Raw genomic sequence first — 14,962 nt, 5'->3', positions numbered from 1 at the left:
AAATGTAAAATCACGCAATACAGCCAAAGTTTCTGTTTCTGTTCTGCACATTGTAAACAAGGAATCTAATCATCCTAAAACCAAAGCTTGGCACATTATTTTTATAATACAATGGATATATACAAGGGGATAATTATTTACAGAGAAACTTCCATGAAAAATTCTACATTGTTTCCGTGAGCATGAACACAAGTGCTCAAGGTCGACCCTCACTTCTTCAATGCATAACATTCCAATCACTTCCCTTTTGGAAAAACTTTTTAGGCATGAGACGCAAGTAAATTTTTTGTATTTTCATTCTTTTAACTTTTTTGTATGTTTCACCCACAACTAAACAGAAACAAACAGGAAAAACAAAATCTACTTAGTGAAGAAAGCAAACAAGCACACACGAGAATATCAACCCCACGCTATTGCTCCCCGGCAACGGCGCCAGAAAAGAGCTTGATAATCCCCAAGTGTAGGGAATCATCATAGCAATTTCCAAAGGTGGAAGTGATAAGTATGGAGTGTCGAACCCACAAGGAGCTAAAGGTAAGATCAATATTCTCTCAAGCCCTATCTGCCACTGATACAACTCTACGTACACCGAACGTTTGCTTCCAATTAGAAACGAGAAATAAAACTACGTTGTGGGTATGAAGAGGATAACTTTGTATGGTATCGGAGAGCTAAAACATAAAAGTAGGTGTTGTTATCATAAAGTTAGAATATATTACTAAATAATATAAATAGCAAGTGTGGAATAATGGTGGATCGGTGTGCGGAATTGTCCTAGGCAACCGTTGACAAGACCGGTGATCACTATTGCAGTTTCATATGAGGGAGAGGCATAAGCTAACATACTTCCTCTACTTGGATCATATGCACTTATGATTGGAACTCTAGAAAGCATCCGCAACTACTAAAGATCATTAAGGTAAAACCCAACCATAGCATTAAAGCATCAAGTCCTCTTTATTCCCATACGCAACAATCCCTCTTACTCGGGTTTGTGTTTCAGTCACTCACCAACCCACTATAAGCAAATCATGAACGTATTGCAACACCCTACAGCGGGAATCCCTCACACTTGCGCGACACGGAGGGCACCATAGGACAGCACCAAAGTAAAACATACAACTCATACCAATCTAGATCATCAATCAACCCAAAGACAAAAGATATCTACTCAAAACATCATAGGATGGCAACACATCATTGGATCATAATGTGTGGCATAAAGCACCATGTTCAAGTAGGGATTACAGCGGGGTGCGGGAGAGTGGACCGCGTAAAAGAGATGAGGATGGTGATGATGATGGATGATGGTGATATTGATGAAGATGATCACCGTGGCGATGATTCCCCTCCCGATGGTACTCCGGCGCCACCGGAAGAGAGGAGGAGAGGTTCTCCCCCTTGTGCTTCCTCCTCCATGGCCTCCACCCTCTGGTCCTTGGCGTTCATGGTGATGATGGCCCCTCCGGGATACTCCTCCATGGCCACCGGTGATGATGGCCCCCTCCGGCAGGGTGCCGGAGAGGTCCTAGATTAACTTCTCGTGGCTACAGAGGCTTGCGGCGGCGGAACTTCCGATCTAGGTTTCTTTCTGGAAGTTTGGGTATATATAGAAGAGTTTTGCATTGATTTGACGTCAGGGGGGTCTCTGGGCTGTCCACGAGGCCGGGGGGCGCGCCCTAGGGGGGTGGGCGCGCCCACACCCTCGTGGGCAGCCCGGGACTCTTCTGGCCTACTTCTGGTACTCTGTGGGCTTATTCTGGTCCAAAAATGATCTCCGTCAAGTGGCACGTCAATTGGACTCCGTTTAGTTTTCCTTTTATGTGATACTCTAAAACAAGGAGAGAACAGAAACTGGCACTGGGCTCTAGGTTAATAGGGTAGTCCCAAAACTCATATAAAATATCATATAAATGCATATAAAACATCCTAGAAGGATAGTATAATAGCATGAATACTTCATAAATTATAGATACGTTGGAGACGTATCAGCGCTCCTTGCCCTGTGTCCTCCTGAGGGAAACGTGCCATGAAGCACGCCTCCAAGTGGTGCCCAAGCGCCTCCCTCGTGATGTTGGCAAAGTCCGAGGCCCTCCAGAAGAGAGCCCCCGAGCCATGCCCAAGAGGGCCTCCGAGCGCGCTTTCCTATGCGTTGGAGGGAGGCGCCCCATGTGCTAGCGCTGATCCTGACGAGGCGCCACTCGCCTGAGGCCCTGCGTGGTGCAGCTGCTTCTTCTTCTTGGGGGTGGTGGAGGTGCTCCATGGGCCACGCCGCCCACGGCTGACGGGGGGCGAGGCAGCGAGAGGGACGGTGCAGGGGAGCCCCCTGCGGCACTGACGAGCTTGGTGATGCGGTCGAGCCAGTCCTCGTAGAGGTCGTCGATGGGGCGGTAGTGCAGGAGCTCGCGTGCCATGCACAGAGCAGCCTGCGCATCCACGGGAGCGCGACGAGCATGGGACGACGAACCGGCCGAGGTCAGCGATGGAGTGGCGGTGCGGCCGTCCCGTCGCACCGAGGGGTGCAGCGAGGATGCTTGTTATTCGTTCCCCGCCGGGCCGGTGGCGGCGTTGGCGGCAGGCGACAGGGAACGACGAGGTGGCCCACCGACGGGAGCCGTCTGAGCGACTGGGGCGGCGAGGGCAGCCCGGCGCTCAGCACGAGCGCGGCGAGCGTCCGCCATCGAGACGATGGAGCAATGGGACGCGGAGCGACGGAAAGGAAGCTTCGGCGCACCCCTACCTGGCGCGCCAAATGTTGGATCATGGGTTCTGGCAAAACCCTCAAGGTTCGAACACTGGGGTGCGCACGAAGATTCCCCCCTACCGATCCACGTCCTAGTTTTGCTAAGATCTCACAGACTAACTCTACGAACTCATAACACAAGCGACTCAAGATTTATACTGGTGCGGGCCACCGTTGTGGTGTAATACCCTACTCCAGTGTGGTGGTGGTGGATTGCCTCTTGGGCTGATGATGAACAGTACAAGGGGAAGAACAGCCTCCTGAGGTTGAGGTGTTCTTGTGCTTGGCGAACTTGTGTGTGTGAGGATTCGATCAGCTCAGGCTTGGTTGCCTTCTACTGTGGTGGCTAGTCCCATTTATAGAGGCCCTGGTCCTCTCCCCAAATATTGAGCGGGAAGGGAGCCAACAATGGCCAATTTGAAAGGGGACAGCTAGTACAGCTTATCCTGACAAAAGAGGTCTTTGCCTGCGAAAGGCTCTGGTGGTGACGCCGCCTTGGGCTCCATGGTGACCTCCGCCTTGTTGTCCTACTAGTCTTGGTCTCGTTGCACCGATATGGAAACCTTTGCTTGATGCCTCGGTACTCCGCGCCTGCGCTTGCCTCCTTAGCACCAAAGGGGAAACAAGGACGCTGCGTGCACTGGTGCCCGCCTGGCGCCCGCCTCGTCTCGATCGTCATGGCTCATGTCACGGGAACCTCGCAAGGTTTGCCTTGCCTTGATCTCTCCGCCCCTCGCGAGCCTGGCTGGCGAGGCCACTCCTGAGGAGGTCTTGCATCGTCCGCCTCGCGAGGCTTGGCCCCTCGTGAGGGTCTTGAATGCTTTGTTGATGAAGATGGGCCGTACGGGCCTGCTAGCAAAGCCACGATGTGGGCCGCAGGCACGCAAGTCTGGGGACCCCCGTTCCCAGAACGCCGACAATAGTGATGCCATCGATGTGAATTTTATCTCTCGAAATAATTTCAACAACAATGCTTATAGAGGTAATTTTAATCCTAGGCCTTTTCCTAGTAATTTCTCTAATAATTATGGTAATTCCTATGGAAATCAATCTTATAATAATAATAGGAACACCTCTAATCTTGAGAATAATATTAAAGAATTTATCAATACGCAAAAAGTTTTCAACACTTCCATAGAAGAAAAGTTGAATAAGATTGATGATTTGTCTAGAAGTGTTGAGAGAGCTGCTCTTGATGTGGAAAATCTCAAGATGAAATTTTTTGTGCCCAAAGTAGATGAATCAATTAAAGCTCTTTATGTTTCTATGGATGAAAGTAAGAAAAGAACCGCTATGCTTAGAGCTAAAAGAGAATTTCTAGAAAAAGCGTTTTCTAGTGATTTCTTTCGCAATAGTGATGAGGATCTTAAAATGATTGGTGTTTCTTCTATTGATTCTTTGTTTAGTAATGTTAAGATTGATGAAAAAGGGACTGGACAAGAGTCAACTTTAGGTAGAAGGCGTCCCAATATTTCGGAGGGTGAAAATCTTGTTGAGAAAATTGATGAAAGTGGGTTTGAAGAGGTCAAAAATTTTGCTAGTGATGCGCCCACTCTTTTGGATTACAAAGACTTTAATTATGATAGTTGCTCTTTGATTGATTGTATTTCTTTGTTGCAATCCATGATAAATTCACCCCATGCCTATGAACAAAACAAAGCTTTTACTGAACATATTGTTGATGCTATGATGAAAGCTTTTGAAGAAAAATTGGAATTAGAAGTTTCAATTCTTAGAAAATTGCATGATGAATGGGAACCTACTATGAAAGTCAAGATTAAAAATTATGAGTGTTTTGCTTTGTGTGACTTGGGTGCTAGTGTTTCTACAACTCCGAAATCTTTATGTGATGTGCTTGGTCTTACTAATCTTGAAGAGTGTTGTTTAAATTTGCACTTGGCGGATTCTACTATTAAAAAGCCTATGGGAAGAATTAATGATGTTCTTATTATTGCAAATAGGAATTATGTGCCCATATATTTTATTGTTCTTTATATTGATTGCAATCCGTCTTGTCCAATTATTCTTGGTAGACCACTTTTACGCACTATCGGTGCCGTGATTGATATGAAACAAGGCAATATTAAGTTCCAACATCCTTTGAGGAAGGGTATGAAACACTTTCCTAGAACAAGAATTAGGCCACCATATGAATCAATCATGAGGGTGTCTTATGGATCTCGAACCAAAGATGACAAAACTTAGATCCTTGCTTTATGCCTAGCTAAGGGCGTAAAACTATAGCGCTTGTTGGGAGGCAACCCAATGAATAAATTTTCTTTTTCTTTTTTCTTTATGTTCTTGAGTGTTAGCACAATTATGCTACTGTTATGATTGTGTTTTTTGTGTTTTAATTAGTGTTTGTGCCAAGTAGAACCAATAGGATCTTCTTGGGTGATAGTTGTTTGATTTTGCTGAAAAAGACAGAAACTTTGTGCTCACGAAAATAATTGTTAATAATTACCAGAACGTGATAAAATTCCAATTCATTTTGCAGAATATTAATATACAAATTACACAGGTCGTCCTAGTTTTTCAGAATTTTTGGAGTTCCAGAAGTATTCGAACAAATCAGATTGCTACAGACTGTTCTGTTTTGACAGATTCTGTTTTCTTTGTGTTGTGTGCTTATTTTGATCGCTCTATGGTTTTATTTGATGAGTTTTTGCCATAGAAAAGTTGGAATACAGTAGATATAATACAAAAACAAAAGAAGAATTGGTTTGATACAACACTTATAGTAGTGATTTATTTTTCTTACACTAACGGATCTCGCGAAGGTTTTGTTGACTTTTGTGTGATTGAAGTTTTCAAGTTTTGGGTTATCTTACGATGGATGAATGAAGGATAGAAGAGCCTAAGCTTGGGGATGCCCCGGCATCCCAAGCTATTATCCAAAAATAAGCAACCAACTATGCTTTGGGATGCCCACAAGTGGCATCACCGCTTTCTTCCAACAGCTATCGGGAAGCAAAGAGAGCAAAGAGAGCTATGTCCCGTTTTACTATATTGAGAGAGCCAAAATTATGTCATGACTTGTTAAATTGCTCTCTTTGCTTCACTTCAATTTTTTATGAGCAATAGGACTTGCTCTAGTGCTTCACTTATATCTTTTCGAGCATGGTGTGCTTAGTATTTTTGAAGAAATGCTCTCTTGCTTCACTTAGATTTATTTGAAAGTTTGTAAAATTTTCAAGATATTCTCTCTTGCTTCACTTAAGTTATTTTGAGAGAAAGAAGAACAAAATTAGGATCTTGATCTTCACTTATATTTGTTTGAGCTTATGAAAAGCAACACATGAAAATTAGTATCAAAGTGATAGATATCCAAGAAGGATATAATAAAAACTTTCATGAAGATCATTGGACAAAATAAACTTGATTCCTAGTAATAGTTTTGAGATATGATGATGTGATATGTGAGTTATGTTGATTAGTAATTATGCTTTAGTAAGACTATTGGCGCTAAGGTTTGTGATTCCCTATGCAAGTACGAAAGTCAGTAGTCATGCAATGAAAATTATATCCTAGTTGTGGTGCATTATTCGGTGTTATTTATGCTTAATGCTTGCTTATGAGATTATTTGTTTCTTGGTTGGTTGCTTCCCAATCTTTTGCTAGCCTTCACTTTGCACCAATTATGATCTCTACATGTGCATCCAAAATCCTTTAAACCAGTTTTGCCATATGAGTCCACTATATCTACCTATATGCGGTATTCTTTTGCCGTTCTAAGCAAATTTGCATGTGCCATCTCTAATTTTCAAAATAAACTTCTCTTTTGTGTGTTTGTTTCGCTCGTGGAGAGGTGATGGGTGGCTAATATTTTCCATGCTGGATGTGTTATTCTCAAGATGAGTGATTATTCACTTGTCATTGCACGAGAGTAAGGCAAAGGTCTTAGGGATGCCCAGTCCCGAAATGCAAAAATGAATTTACTTTATGTTGTCAAAAAATAAATTCCTTGGAAAGTGTTGGTATGGAGGGCAATCGTGGATACGGCTAGCCATGGAAAGTGAAAGTATGGTGGAAAAAGGAATAAAGTTTATTTTCTGTTTGGGAACCGCCTATGGCATATCTAGCATGGAAAGTGTTGGTAACTCTAAGTCATTTTTGTTGGTGGGATGGATACACCTCCCAAAATGTTTTTATCTCTAACTTTTTCGCTTTGAGCTCTGGCACCTCTACGAATCCCTACTTCCCTCTGCGAAGGGACTTTCATTTACTTTATGCAATTTTTATTTTGAATTTGAGTCTCCATCTTATCTCATAAAAAGCACCAACTAGGAGGCAATATGACCGTACTTAAGCATTGGGTGTAGCTAATATTCGAGTGTGTTTCATGAATGGATCAATGTTTGAGCATGATGGGCTAGGGATAACTTATTTTAGCATTCATATTTTGAAAGACTTGGTTGCTTTTTGATATGCTTGAGTATCTAAATTATTATGTCAAAACAAGACTATTGCTTTGAATCACATAAAAGTCCAATTGTCCATGCTATAAAGAAAAGAATATGATATGACATGATAGGCAGCATTCCACATCAAAAATTCTGTTTTTATCACTTACGTACTCGAGGACACGTAGGAGTTAAGCTTGGGGATGCTGATACGTCTCCAATGTATCTATAATTTTTTATTGTGCCATGCTGTTATATTATGAATCTTGGATGTTTTATAATCATTTTATATCATTTTTTGTACTAACCTATTGACATAGTGCCAAGTGCCACTTGTTGTTTTTCCATGTTTTTTACATCGCAGAAAATCAATACCAGACGGAGTCCAAATGCCATGAAACTCCATGATGATTTTTTATGGGCCAGAAGGATCACAACGGGCCCTGGCTGCGCTTGGGGGGTGCCCTGTGGGGGGCACAGCCCACCAGGGCGCGCCAGGAGGCCCAGGCGCGCCCTGGTGGGTTGTGCCCACCTTGGGTGCCTCCTGGACCGCCTCTTTGCTCTATAAATACCCCAATATTCCAGAAACCCTAGGGGAGTTGACAAAATATTCATCCAGCCGTCGCAGAGTCCAGAACCACCAGATCCAATCTAGACACCATCTCGGATGGGGTTCACCACCTCCATTGGTGCCTCTCCCATGATGCGTGAGTAGTTCTTTGTAGACCTTCGGGTCCGTAGTTACCCTACAAAAAAGACACTTCCGTGATGATACGTGTTTGTCACAGTAGGTCATGTTTTCTGTCATGCATGTACATCCATGACAAATTTATGACAGAATCAAGATAGTCATACCTGTGCTGTCGTAGAAGTGTTCCATGACATTACCATATCATCACGGAAGTGTCCACTTCCATGACGATAAATCGCGCTTCATGGAAGTGCTTTCGTCAAGGGTGACCGACACGTGGCATCCACCGTAACGGAACACCGTTAAGCTATTGGGTCCAGTTTTGGATCCGATAACCCGCTAACAGCCCGAACCAATGAGGATTTTCCAAGTGTAAAATTCTCATTGGCCGGAGGAAACACGTGTTGGCTCACCGTTGGGACAGATGTCATCCATTCATTGGACAGGAGGCGCCTATGATACGTCGACACGTGGCACGACCCAACAGAAGCCCATTCCGGTGAAAAGGCCGGCCTGTTTGACTTGGTCAAAAGGTAATGGGCTGGCCCACGGAAAGCCTGTTAACGGCCTGTTCGTATATAGCCAATTTACGGCCTGTTAAGGCCTATCGAAATTAAGCCTAGTAGCTTCATCTAGGCCTTCTAATATGATTCCATCCCATTGTAACTTCCGGCCCATGTATGGCCAATGATGTCTTTCGGCCCATACGAGACCATTTGTAACTCTTAGCCCATTAACGGCCCGTGGTGAATCTGGCCAGCAATGAATAGTGTACCCCTTTATACCCATTAATGGCCCATTATTCCATTGGGCCGTTTCTAGCCCGTGTTATCTTTGGGCCTTCTCAGGGCCCATTTATTCTTGGGCTCATTTCCAGCATTCGGTTACTTACGGCCTGTCATTGGCCTTTTCTGCCTGTGGGCCAAATTCAGCCCGCGGTTACAATCGGCCCGTTTGTGGCCCATTACTCCGTTGAGCTGTTTTCGTAACATCATCAAATACAGCCGATTAACGATGGCCTGTTATTGTTGTCCCATGAAAGGATGATTCCAAATCTAGCCTATTTACGGCCCATAATGCGGTCTGTTATTGGCCCATGTTTGGCCAATCGATCATACGGCACGTAGAAGGCCCATTGATGCTACGGCCCGTAGAAGGCCCATTCTTTCTACGGCCCTAAGAAGGACCACTGTTTCTATGGCCCGTAGGAGGCCCATGGTAACTACAGTAAATATGTAGCCCATGGTTATTGTGGCCTAGTAAAAAATAGGTTATTGCGGCCACTAGCAAACCGCGAAAAAAGAACTGCACTGACTACAAGCAAACAAATAAACAAGACAACAAGGAAATAAATAAGCAAGCAACTTACGATAGGCTATCATGGCTATTACACATATTACATCCACTGGGCATCAAAGTTCGCCACCAGTGCAAATATAGGGAACAAAGCAGCATATCATATACACTGGTTGTCAAAGTTGGTGTCCAGTGCAAATAAACGCCGTAGTAAAACAAGTCCAGAGCTGAAACCACTTCAGAAGAGCTCAAGAAACAATATCCTGGGTACCCATAATGCTCGCAAGATGCTTAGCCAGCTTATTAACTTTCTCTTGTTTAGCTCTTAAATCCTGCAGCACTTGCAGTTGCACCAGAAAGTATGCATCTGAATTCTACAGGGACTTCCTCAGTCCTTCGGCTTCCTGTCGCATAACATCTGATCGATGTCTTTCAACTTGAAGTTGAGACTCAAGAAGCCGAACTGAGTCAGGCAGCGAGTTCGAAGAGCTGGTGCCAGTAGTAGTAGCCAGTAACTCGAACACTACATCAAGACAAGACTTTGGGGTTGTCTCAGTGTCTTCAATGTAGTTTTTATCAATTTTCTTGGAGACCAACAGGGATGTCTCACTATCTTGAACCTTATCTGCATTACTTCCTTTACCATTGCATAACGGGGTACTCTTCTCCAATATTTTATCCGCGTTCTAAAAGAGAAACCAACAAACACATCACAGGTTTACAATGTAGCATATGAAACTCATTTTGGTAAACCAGTTCAGTAGTAAGGTGGACAGGATAACAACATGAAACAAATATATATCTATGTTGTATGGTCACTGTATGGTCTATGTCATTCTAGTTTATGTTGCCAAATCAAGATAGATACAGTTTGAATCATATCTATTTAAGACAAAGCAGCATAGACAGAATATAAGTGTGGGAAACTACATAGCAATAACAACACTTGTAATGTGCAGGGCATGAGAACATAATTTTTTATTCAATTGAAACTGAAATCAACATAGAGCAAGTTACAACAGCAAACACGTTAAAGAAACAGGTTTAAAACATACCCGTTGCGCCATTGGAGTTTCAATTGCATCCTTCAATTTGAAATTAGTTGGTATGAGTAAATACGGTGATGCAAGAGCAAAGTAGTATGAACCATAGCTACGGAACCTGACCTGAGAACAATTCTTCTTCATCTTTAAGCATTGACTTGGTGTTCAGAGTGGTGGTCCTCGTGCTTTGGGCACTGCAGTTGCCTTACTAATTGCTCGTGTTTGGGTGCTCTGTGGTGGAGACGGTGTTGTGTCAACTGGAACTGGCTTACTATCTGCTGGGGTTGGGGTTAGAAGGGGTGTAGCTGGTTCTCTGTCCAACTTGGTAGGGGTACAATCTACATGAGTCTGAGTTATGTATGGTGGGGCTGGTTCTTGGGCAAGTACAACCGTGGTTCTATCTGCATCTACAGGTAACACAATCTTTTTTGAAGACCGTGTTTTTACTCCCACAGATACTGCCATCACCCCCTCCAATTGAAATGGCTGATAAACAAGAAAAGTAATTGAATGTACAAACATTGTAATATAGACAGATGCGATGGATAGCAGGGAAGAAAACAGGGCATGGAATAATTCACATTTATGTTGTCTAACCAAACAGAATAGCAGGATATAATTTCACATATATGATGGCTAATTAAACAGGATATCATGACACAATTTCAAATGTATGATGGCTAACTAAACAGAATAGAATGACATAATTCAAAATATGATGACTATGTAAACAGAATGAGATGATATAAGTATACTATGTCTTTAGAAAATGGGTTGGCATGCCATAATTCAGATACATGCTGTCTATGTAAACATCTTGGCATGATATAATTCAAATATATGATTTATATACTAAGCAAGTGAGCAGAGGGCAATCGCATATATGATGTAAAAACTAAGCATTGCGATACAACATATGCATGATATGAGTAATATAACCCTGCCAAGTTTGAGCATACACCTCAGGGGGATAATAGGACTGGTCATCTGCCTCTGAATCCTCCTCTGAGAGCTATCTGTACCCAGCAAGATATCTGCTTCAGCAGGTAGCATTGTCTGCTCTAAAGACCTTGTTTTCACTCCAGATTTCTCCATCACCAATTCAAATGGCTGATGCACAGGAAGAGCAGTTGAATATACAAACATTGTCGACAAATGCAACGAGAAATACAAAAAAATGACGGCATGATATAATTCACATATATGACGCTTGGCTAAACAGCATGGCATTGCATAATTCACATATATAATGCCTTGCAACAAGATAGCATTGCATAATTCACATATATAATGTCTTGCAACAAGATGGCATCGCATAATTCACATATATGGTAATTAGACACTAAACAGGTGGCATTCACACAAAGCATGTCTAAACTAAGCAAATGACATAGCAATGCAAGATACCATACGGACGATATGAGCAACATAACCCTGCCAATTTAGAGCATGCACCTCGGGGGGGGAATAGGACTGGTCATCTGTCTCTGAATCCACCTCTGAGGAGCTATCCGTAACCAGCAAGACATGCGCTTCGTCAGATAGCATTGTCTGCTCTAAAGACCTTGTTTCCACTTCAGATTTTTCCATGACCGTGCCGAATGGCTGATGCACAGGAAGAGTAATTGAATGTACTAAAATTGTTGACAAATTTAACACGTAATAAAAAAATGATGGCATGATATAATTCACATATAAGATGACTGGCTAACAAGGGTGGCATTGCAAAATTCACATATATGATGCCTGGCTAAACAAGATGGCATTGCATGATTCACATACACAATAAAGAAACTAAACAGATGTCATTGACACAAAGCATGTCTAAACTAAGCAGATGACATATTTGATGTATCAAGTAAGCAATGCAAGGCACCATATGCATGATATTACCAACATCAGCATGCCAAGTTAGAGCGAAGACCTCAGGGGGTAAATTGGAGTGGTCTTCTCCTTCTGAATCCCCCTTAGAACAGTTATCTTCCTCTTGATTATGATCCAAAATGGGTGGAGGGGGGCTGCCTTTGCGCCCACCATGGAGCGACGTCTGCATGAAATTTTATTGCCACGCAAGGCTCATCTCTTTTGCTCTACATGTTCAGTTCCGTTGTGTACAATAAGTGACATGCATAGGAATAAAACATAGTGAGATTATGTAAGGAGTGCATGCACAAATCCAGAGTGATGGTAGCAAACTGTGGATAGACCCAAAACCAATGATAGCAGGCAGATAATAGCTTTAGTTAAAGAATACAGATAATGGCTCCTTTAATGTTTGTTTGCACCCATCATGAAACTCATAGTAGACACCCGAGATTAACCAGATAGTAGACAGATAGTACCAATTGTTGCCCCAATATGTACCCCACAACCATTTAAAAACTCAAGTTTCAGCATTAGTTTGGACCTGACTCGGATTCTAATAGGTGAACACCACGATAAATTAGCATGTCATCATATTAAGCGATGCATAACGTAAGCATACACGGAAGAGTGCGACCTCTCTTGCGGACCCGTGTAGTCCTCAAGGTCACCTGCTCAGTTGATGATGGTAATGCAGTTGTCGTGGCTGCCGGCGGAGGGGAAGAAGATCTGAGGTGGCGAAAGACAGTCTGGAGAGCGGATCCCTGCTGTGGTGAACACTTCCATCATTGGAGCAGCTGAGCTGGGGTGGAACACAACGCAGCAGGAGCAGGACAAACCACACAAGGTTTTCTTTGACACATATATGTAATAGAAGTAATTGTGTAAGGGCTTGTTTGAATTTGAGGATTCTAACAATCCAGGGATAGGAAATAGACAGGAACAGGATAGGAATGCACGTGCAAAACAGAGAATTTAAAAACACAGGATTTATGCCAATCTGGGTGTTTGACTCACGAGAATTGGAAGATCACATGATGCAAAGAAGCAAGGTGAGATTAAGTCAAACCAAAAGAAAATGTACGGTTATAATGCTATTATGCTACTATCTCTTAGTCTTGTGCTTCATGAATAGGAATTTGAAAAGGAGGACAAGTGGAAATTAAAATTCCCACGGTTTTCTTTCAAGGAGACACTAAAGGAACAAATCCTACAGTTTTCCTTTGCTCCATTCCTTTGAACCAAATGCATGAATAGTAGTACCATAGGAAACTTTCCAATTCCTATGTTTTTCCTTCACTTTTCCTTTCAAGCACTGGCGATTCTAGTAGGCAGGCTTGAGCAAGGAAAAGCTACACTAAAAAATGTTTTGTGCTACTTGCCTACTTCTACTACTTTGGACCCAGGCCACTGCCGTACTAGCTCAACTCCCAGGCCCATCGACAAATGCATAGCTCAAACACACAGAGATAAATAATGATGGCGTTCAAGACAGTCCATCACGGGTAGCTAAGTTGCCTGGTACCTCACTGCTTGTCATATAGTAGGAGAAACTAATCGTATTTCACGTGACTGCGTGTGCTCAGTGGACAATATATATAACATGTATAGTAAAAAAGAGATGCAACAAGTGTTCAACCTCTTTGGCAAAGCCATGTCGATCTCAGCGTGATTGGGTTGGTCGGTGAGGATGATCCGGCTGACTCGGCTGTCGGAGGAGGGGAATAAGTTCTTAGGCATCTTGAGATGGAGCCCGGGGTACCGCTCCACTGTGATGGAGGGTTTCGTCGTTGCAGCAGCTCCGGTGAGTTGTACGACACTGAGGCTGAAGCAGGACAGGAGAGACAATGTTAACCTGAGTGGAATTCTAATAGCATCTCCAATAGATGACGTAAAATACATAACCACAAAGTGCTAGATGTAAAATACATCAGCCGCTCATCTCTGAACTTAACTGCAAAACTGAATTTAACTGTTGAAACTGAATTTTGCTGTCGAAACTGAATTTTACTGTCGAAATTGAACGCACTAGCTAGTAGCAGAAAAGCAGTAGCAGCAGCAGCAACACGTGCGAGAGCCGGTCGACTGAATTTTTCATCTCTGGTCAGTCGATTTTCCAGCCATTGGATACGAAATCAAGGGCCTGCAGTTCAACTTCAACCTCCACCCCCCTGAGCCGCCAGCCACCACCGACCAATCCGCTGCCCTCCCCCGCCCGCGGCCGGCGGTGTGCCGCCCCGCCCGCCCCGAAACCACTCCCCAGCGCCGGTTCGCCGCCGCCCCGACCATCCCTCTAGCCCTCCCCCGTGCCGATCTTTTTCTCCAGCGTTCCCCAGGCCACCACCCCACCACCGCCCCACCCTGAACCCTAAGATAGATACTGGGGTACATCTCCGGCGATCCCCCCTCCCCGTTGCGGCTGGTTCTTCCTTAACTCCGGCGAGTCCCCCCACCCCCTGAAAATTGACTGACCCGAAAGTCGATTAAGTGGACTGAAGTGTAGCTAAATCGGAGTAGCATCGCAAGCAAGAGCAACAAAGAGAGCAGCAGCGCGAGCAAGAGCAAGAGCAATAGCAAGAGCAGACCAAGCAGGGGACCGAGAGCAAGAGCAGAGCAATTGCGCGAGCGAGAGCTAAAGCAGCAGCAGCTCCTACTGATGTGGACGTCGCCGCCGAGGGAGCGACGCCGTGGAGGAAGTGGCCGGCGACGCCGCCGTGGATGGAGCCGCGCCGTGTCGGCTCGGGACCGAGTGCCGGCAGCACTGTGAGATCGAATAGGGAAGAAAATGCGGCGATTAGTGTACAACCTCTTTGGTGGTGCCGATTAGGACTCAGCTTGATCCGAGGAAACGGTGATGATGATGCTCTTCTGGTGGTGCAGGTGAAGACAACGGTGTGGGAATGGAGGTGGCGCGAAAGACAAG

Source organism: Triticum aestivum, chromosome 5D (assembly GCF_018294505.1).
Source record: "Triticum aestivum cultivar Chinese Spring chromosome 5D, IWGSC CS RefSeq v2.1, whole genome shotgun sequence".
NCBI classification, from domain to species: domain Eukaryota; kingdom Viridiplantae; phylum Streptophyta; class Magnoliopsida; order Poales; family Poaceae; genus Triticum; species Triticum aestivum.
Note: the sequence above shows the minus strand (reverse complement) of the source record.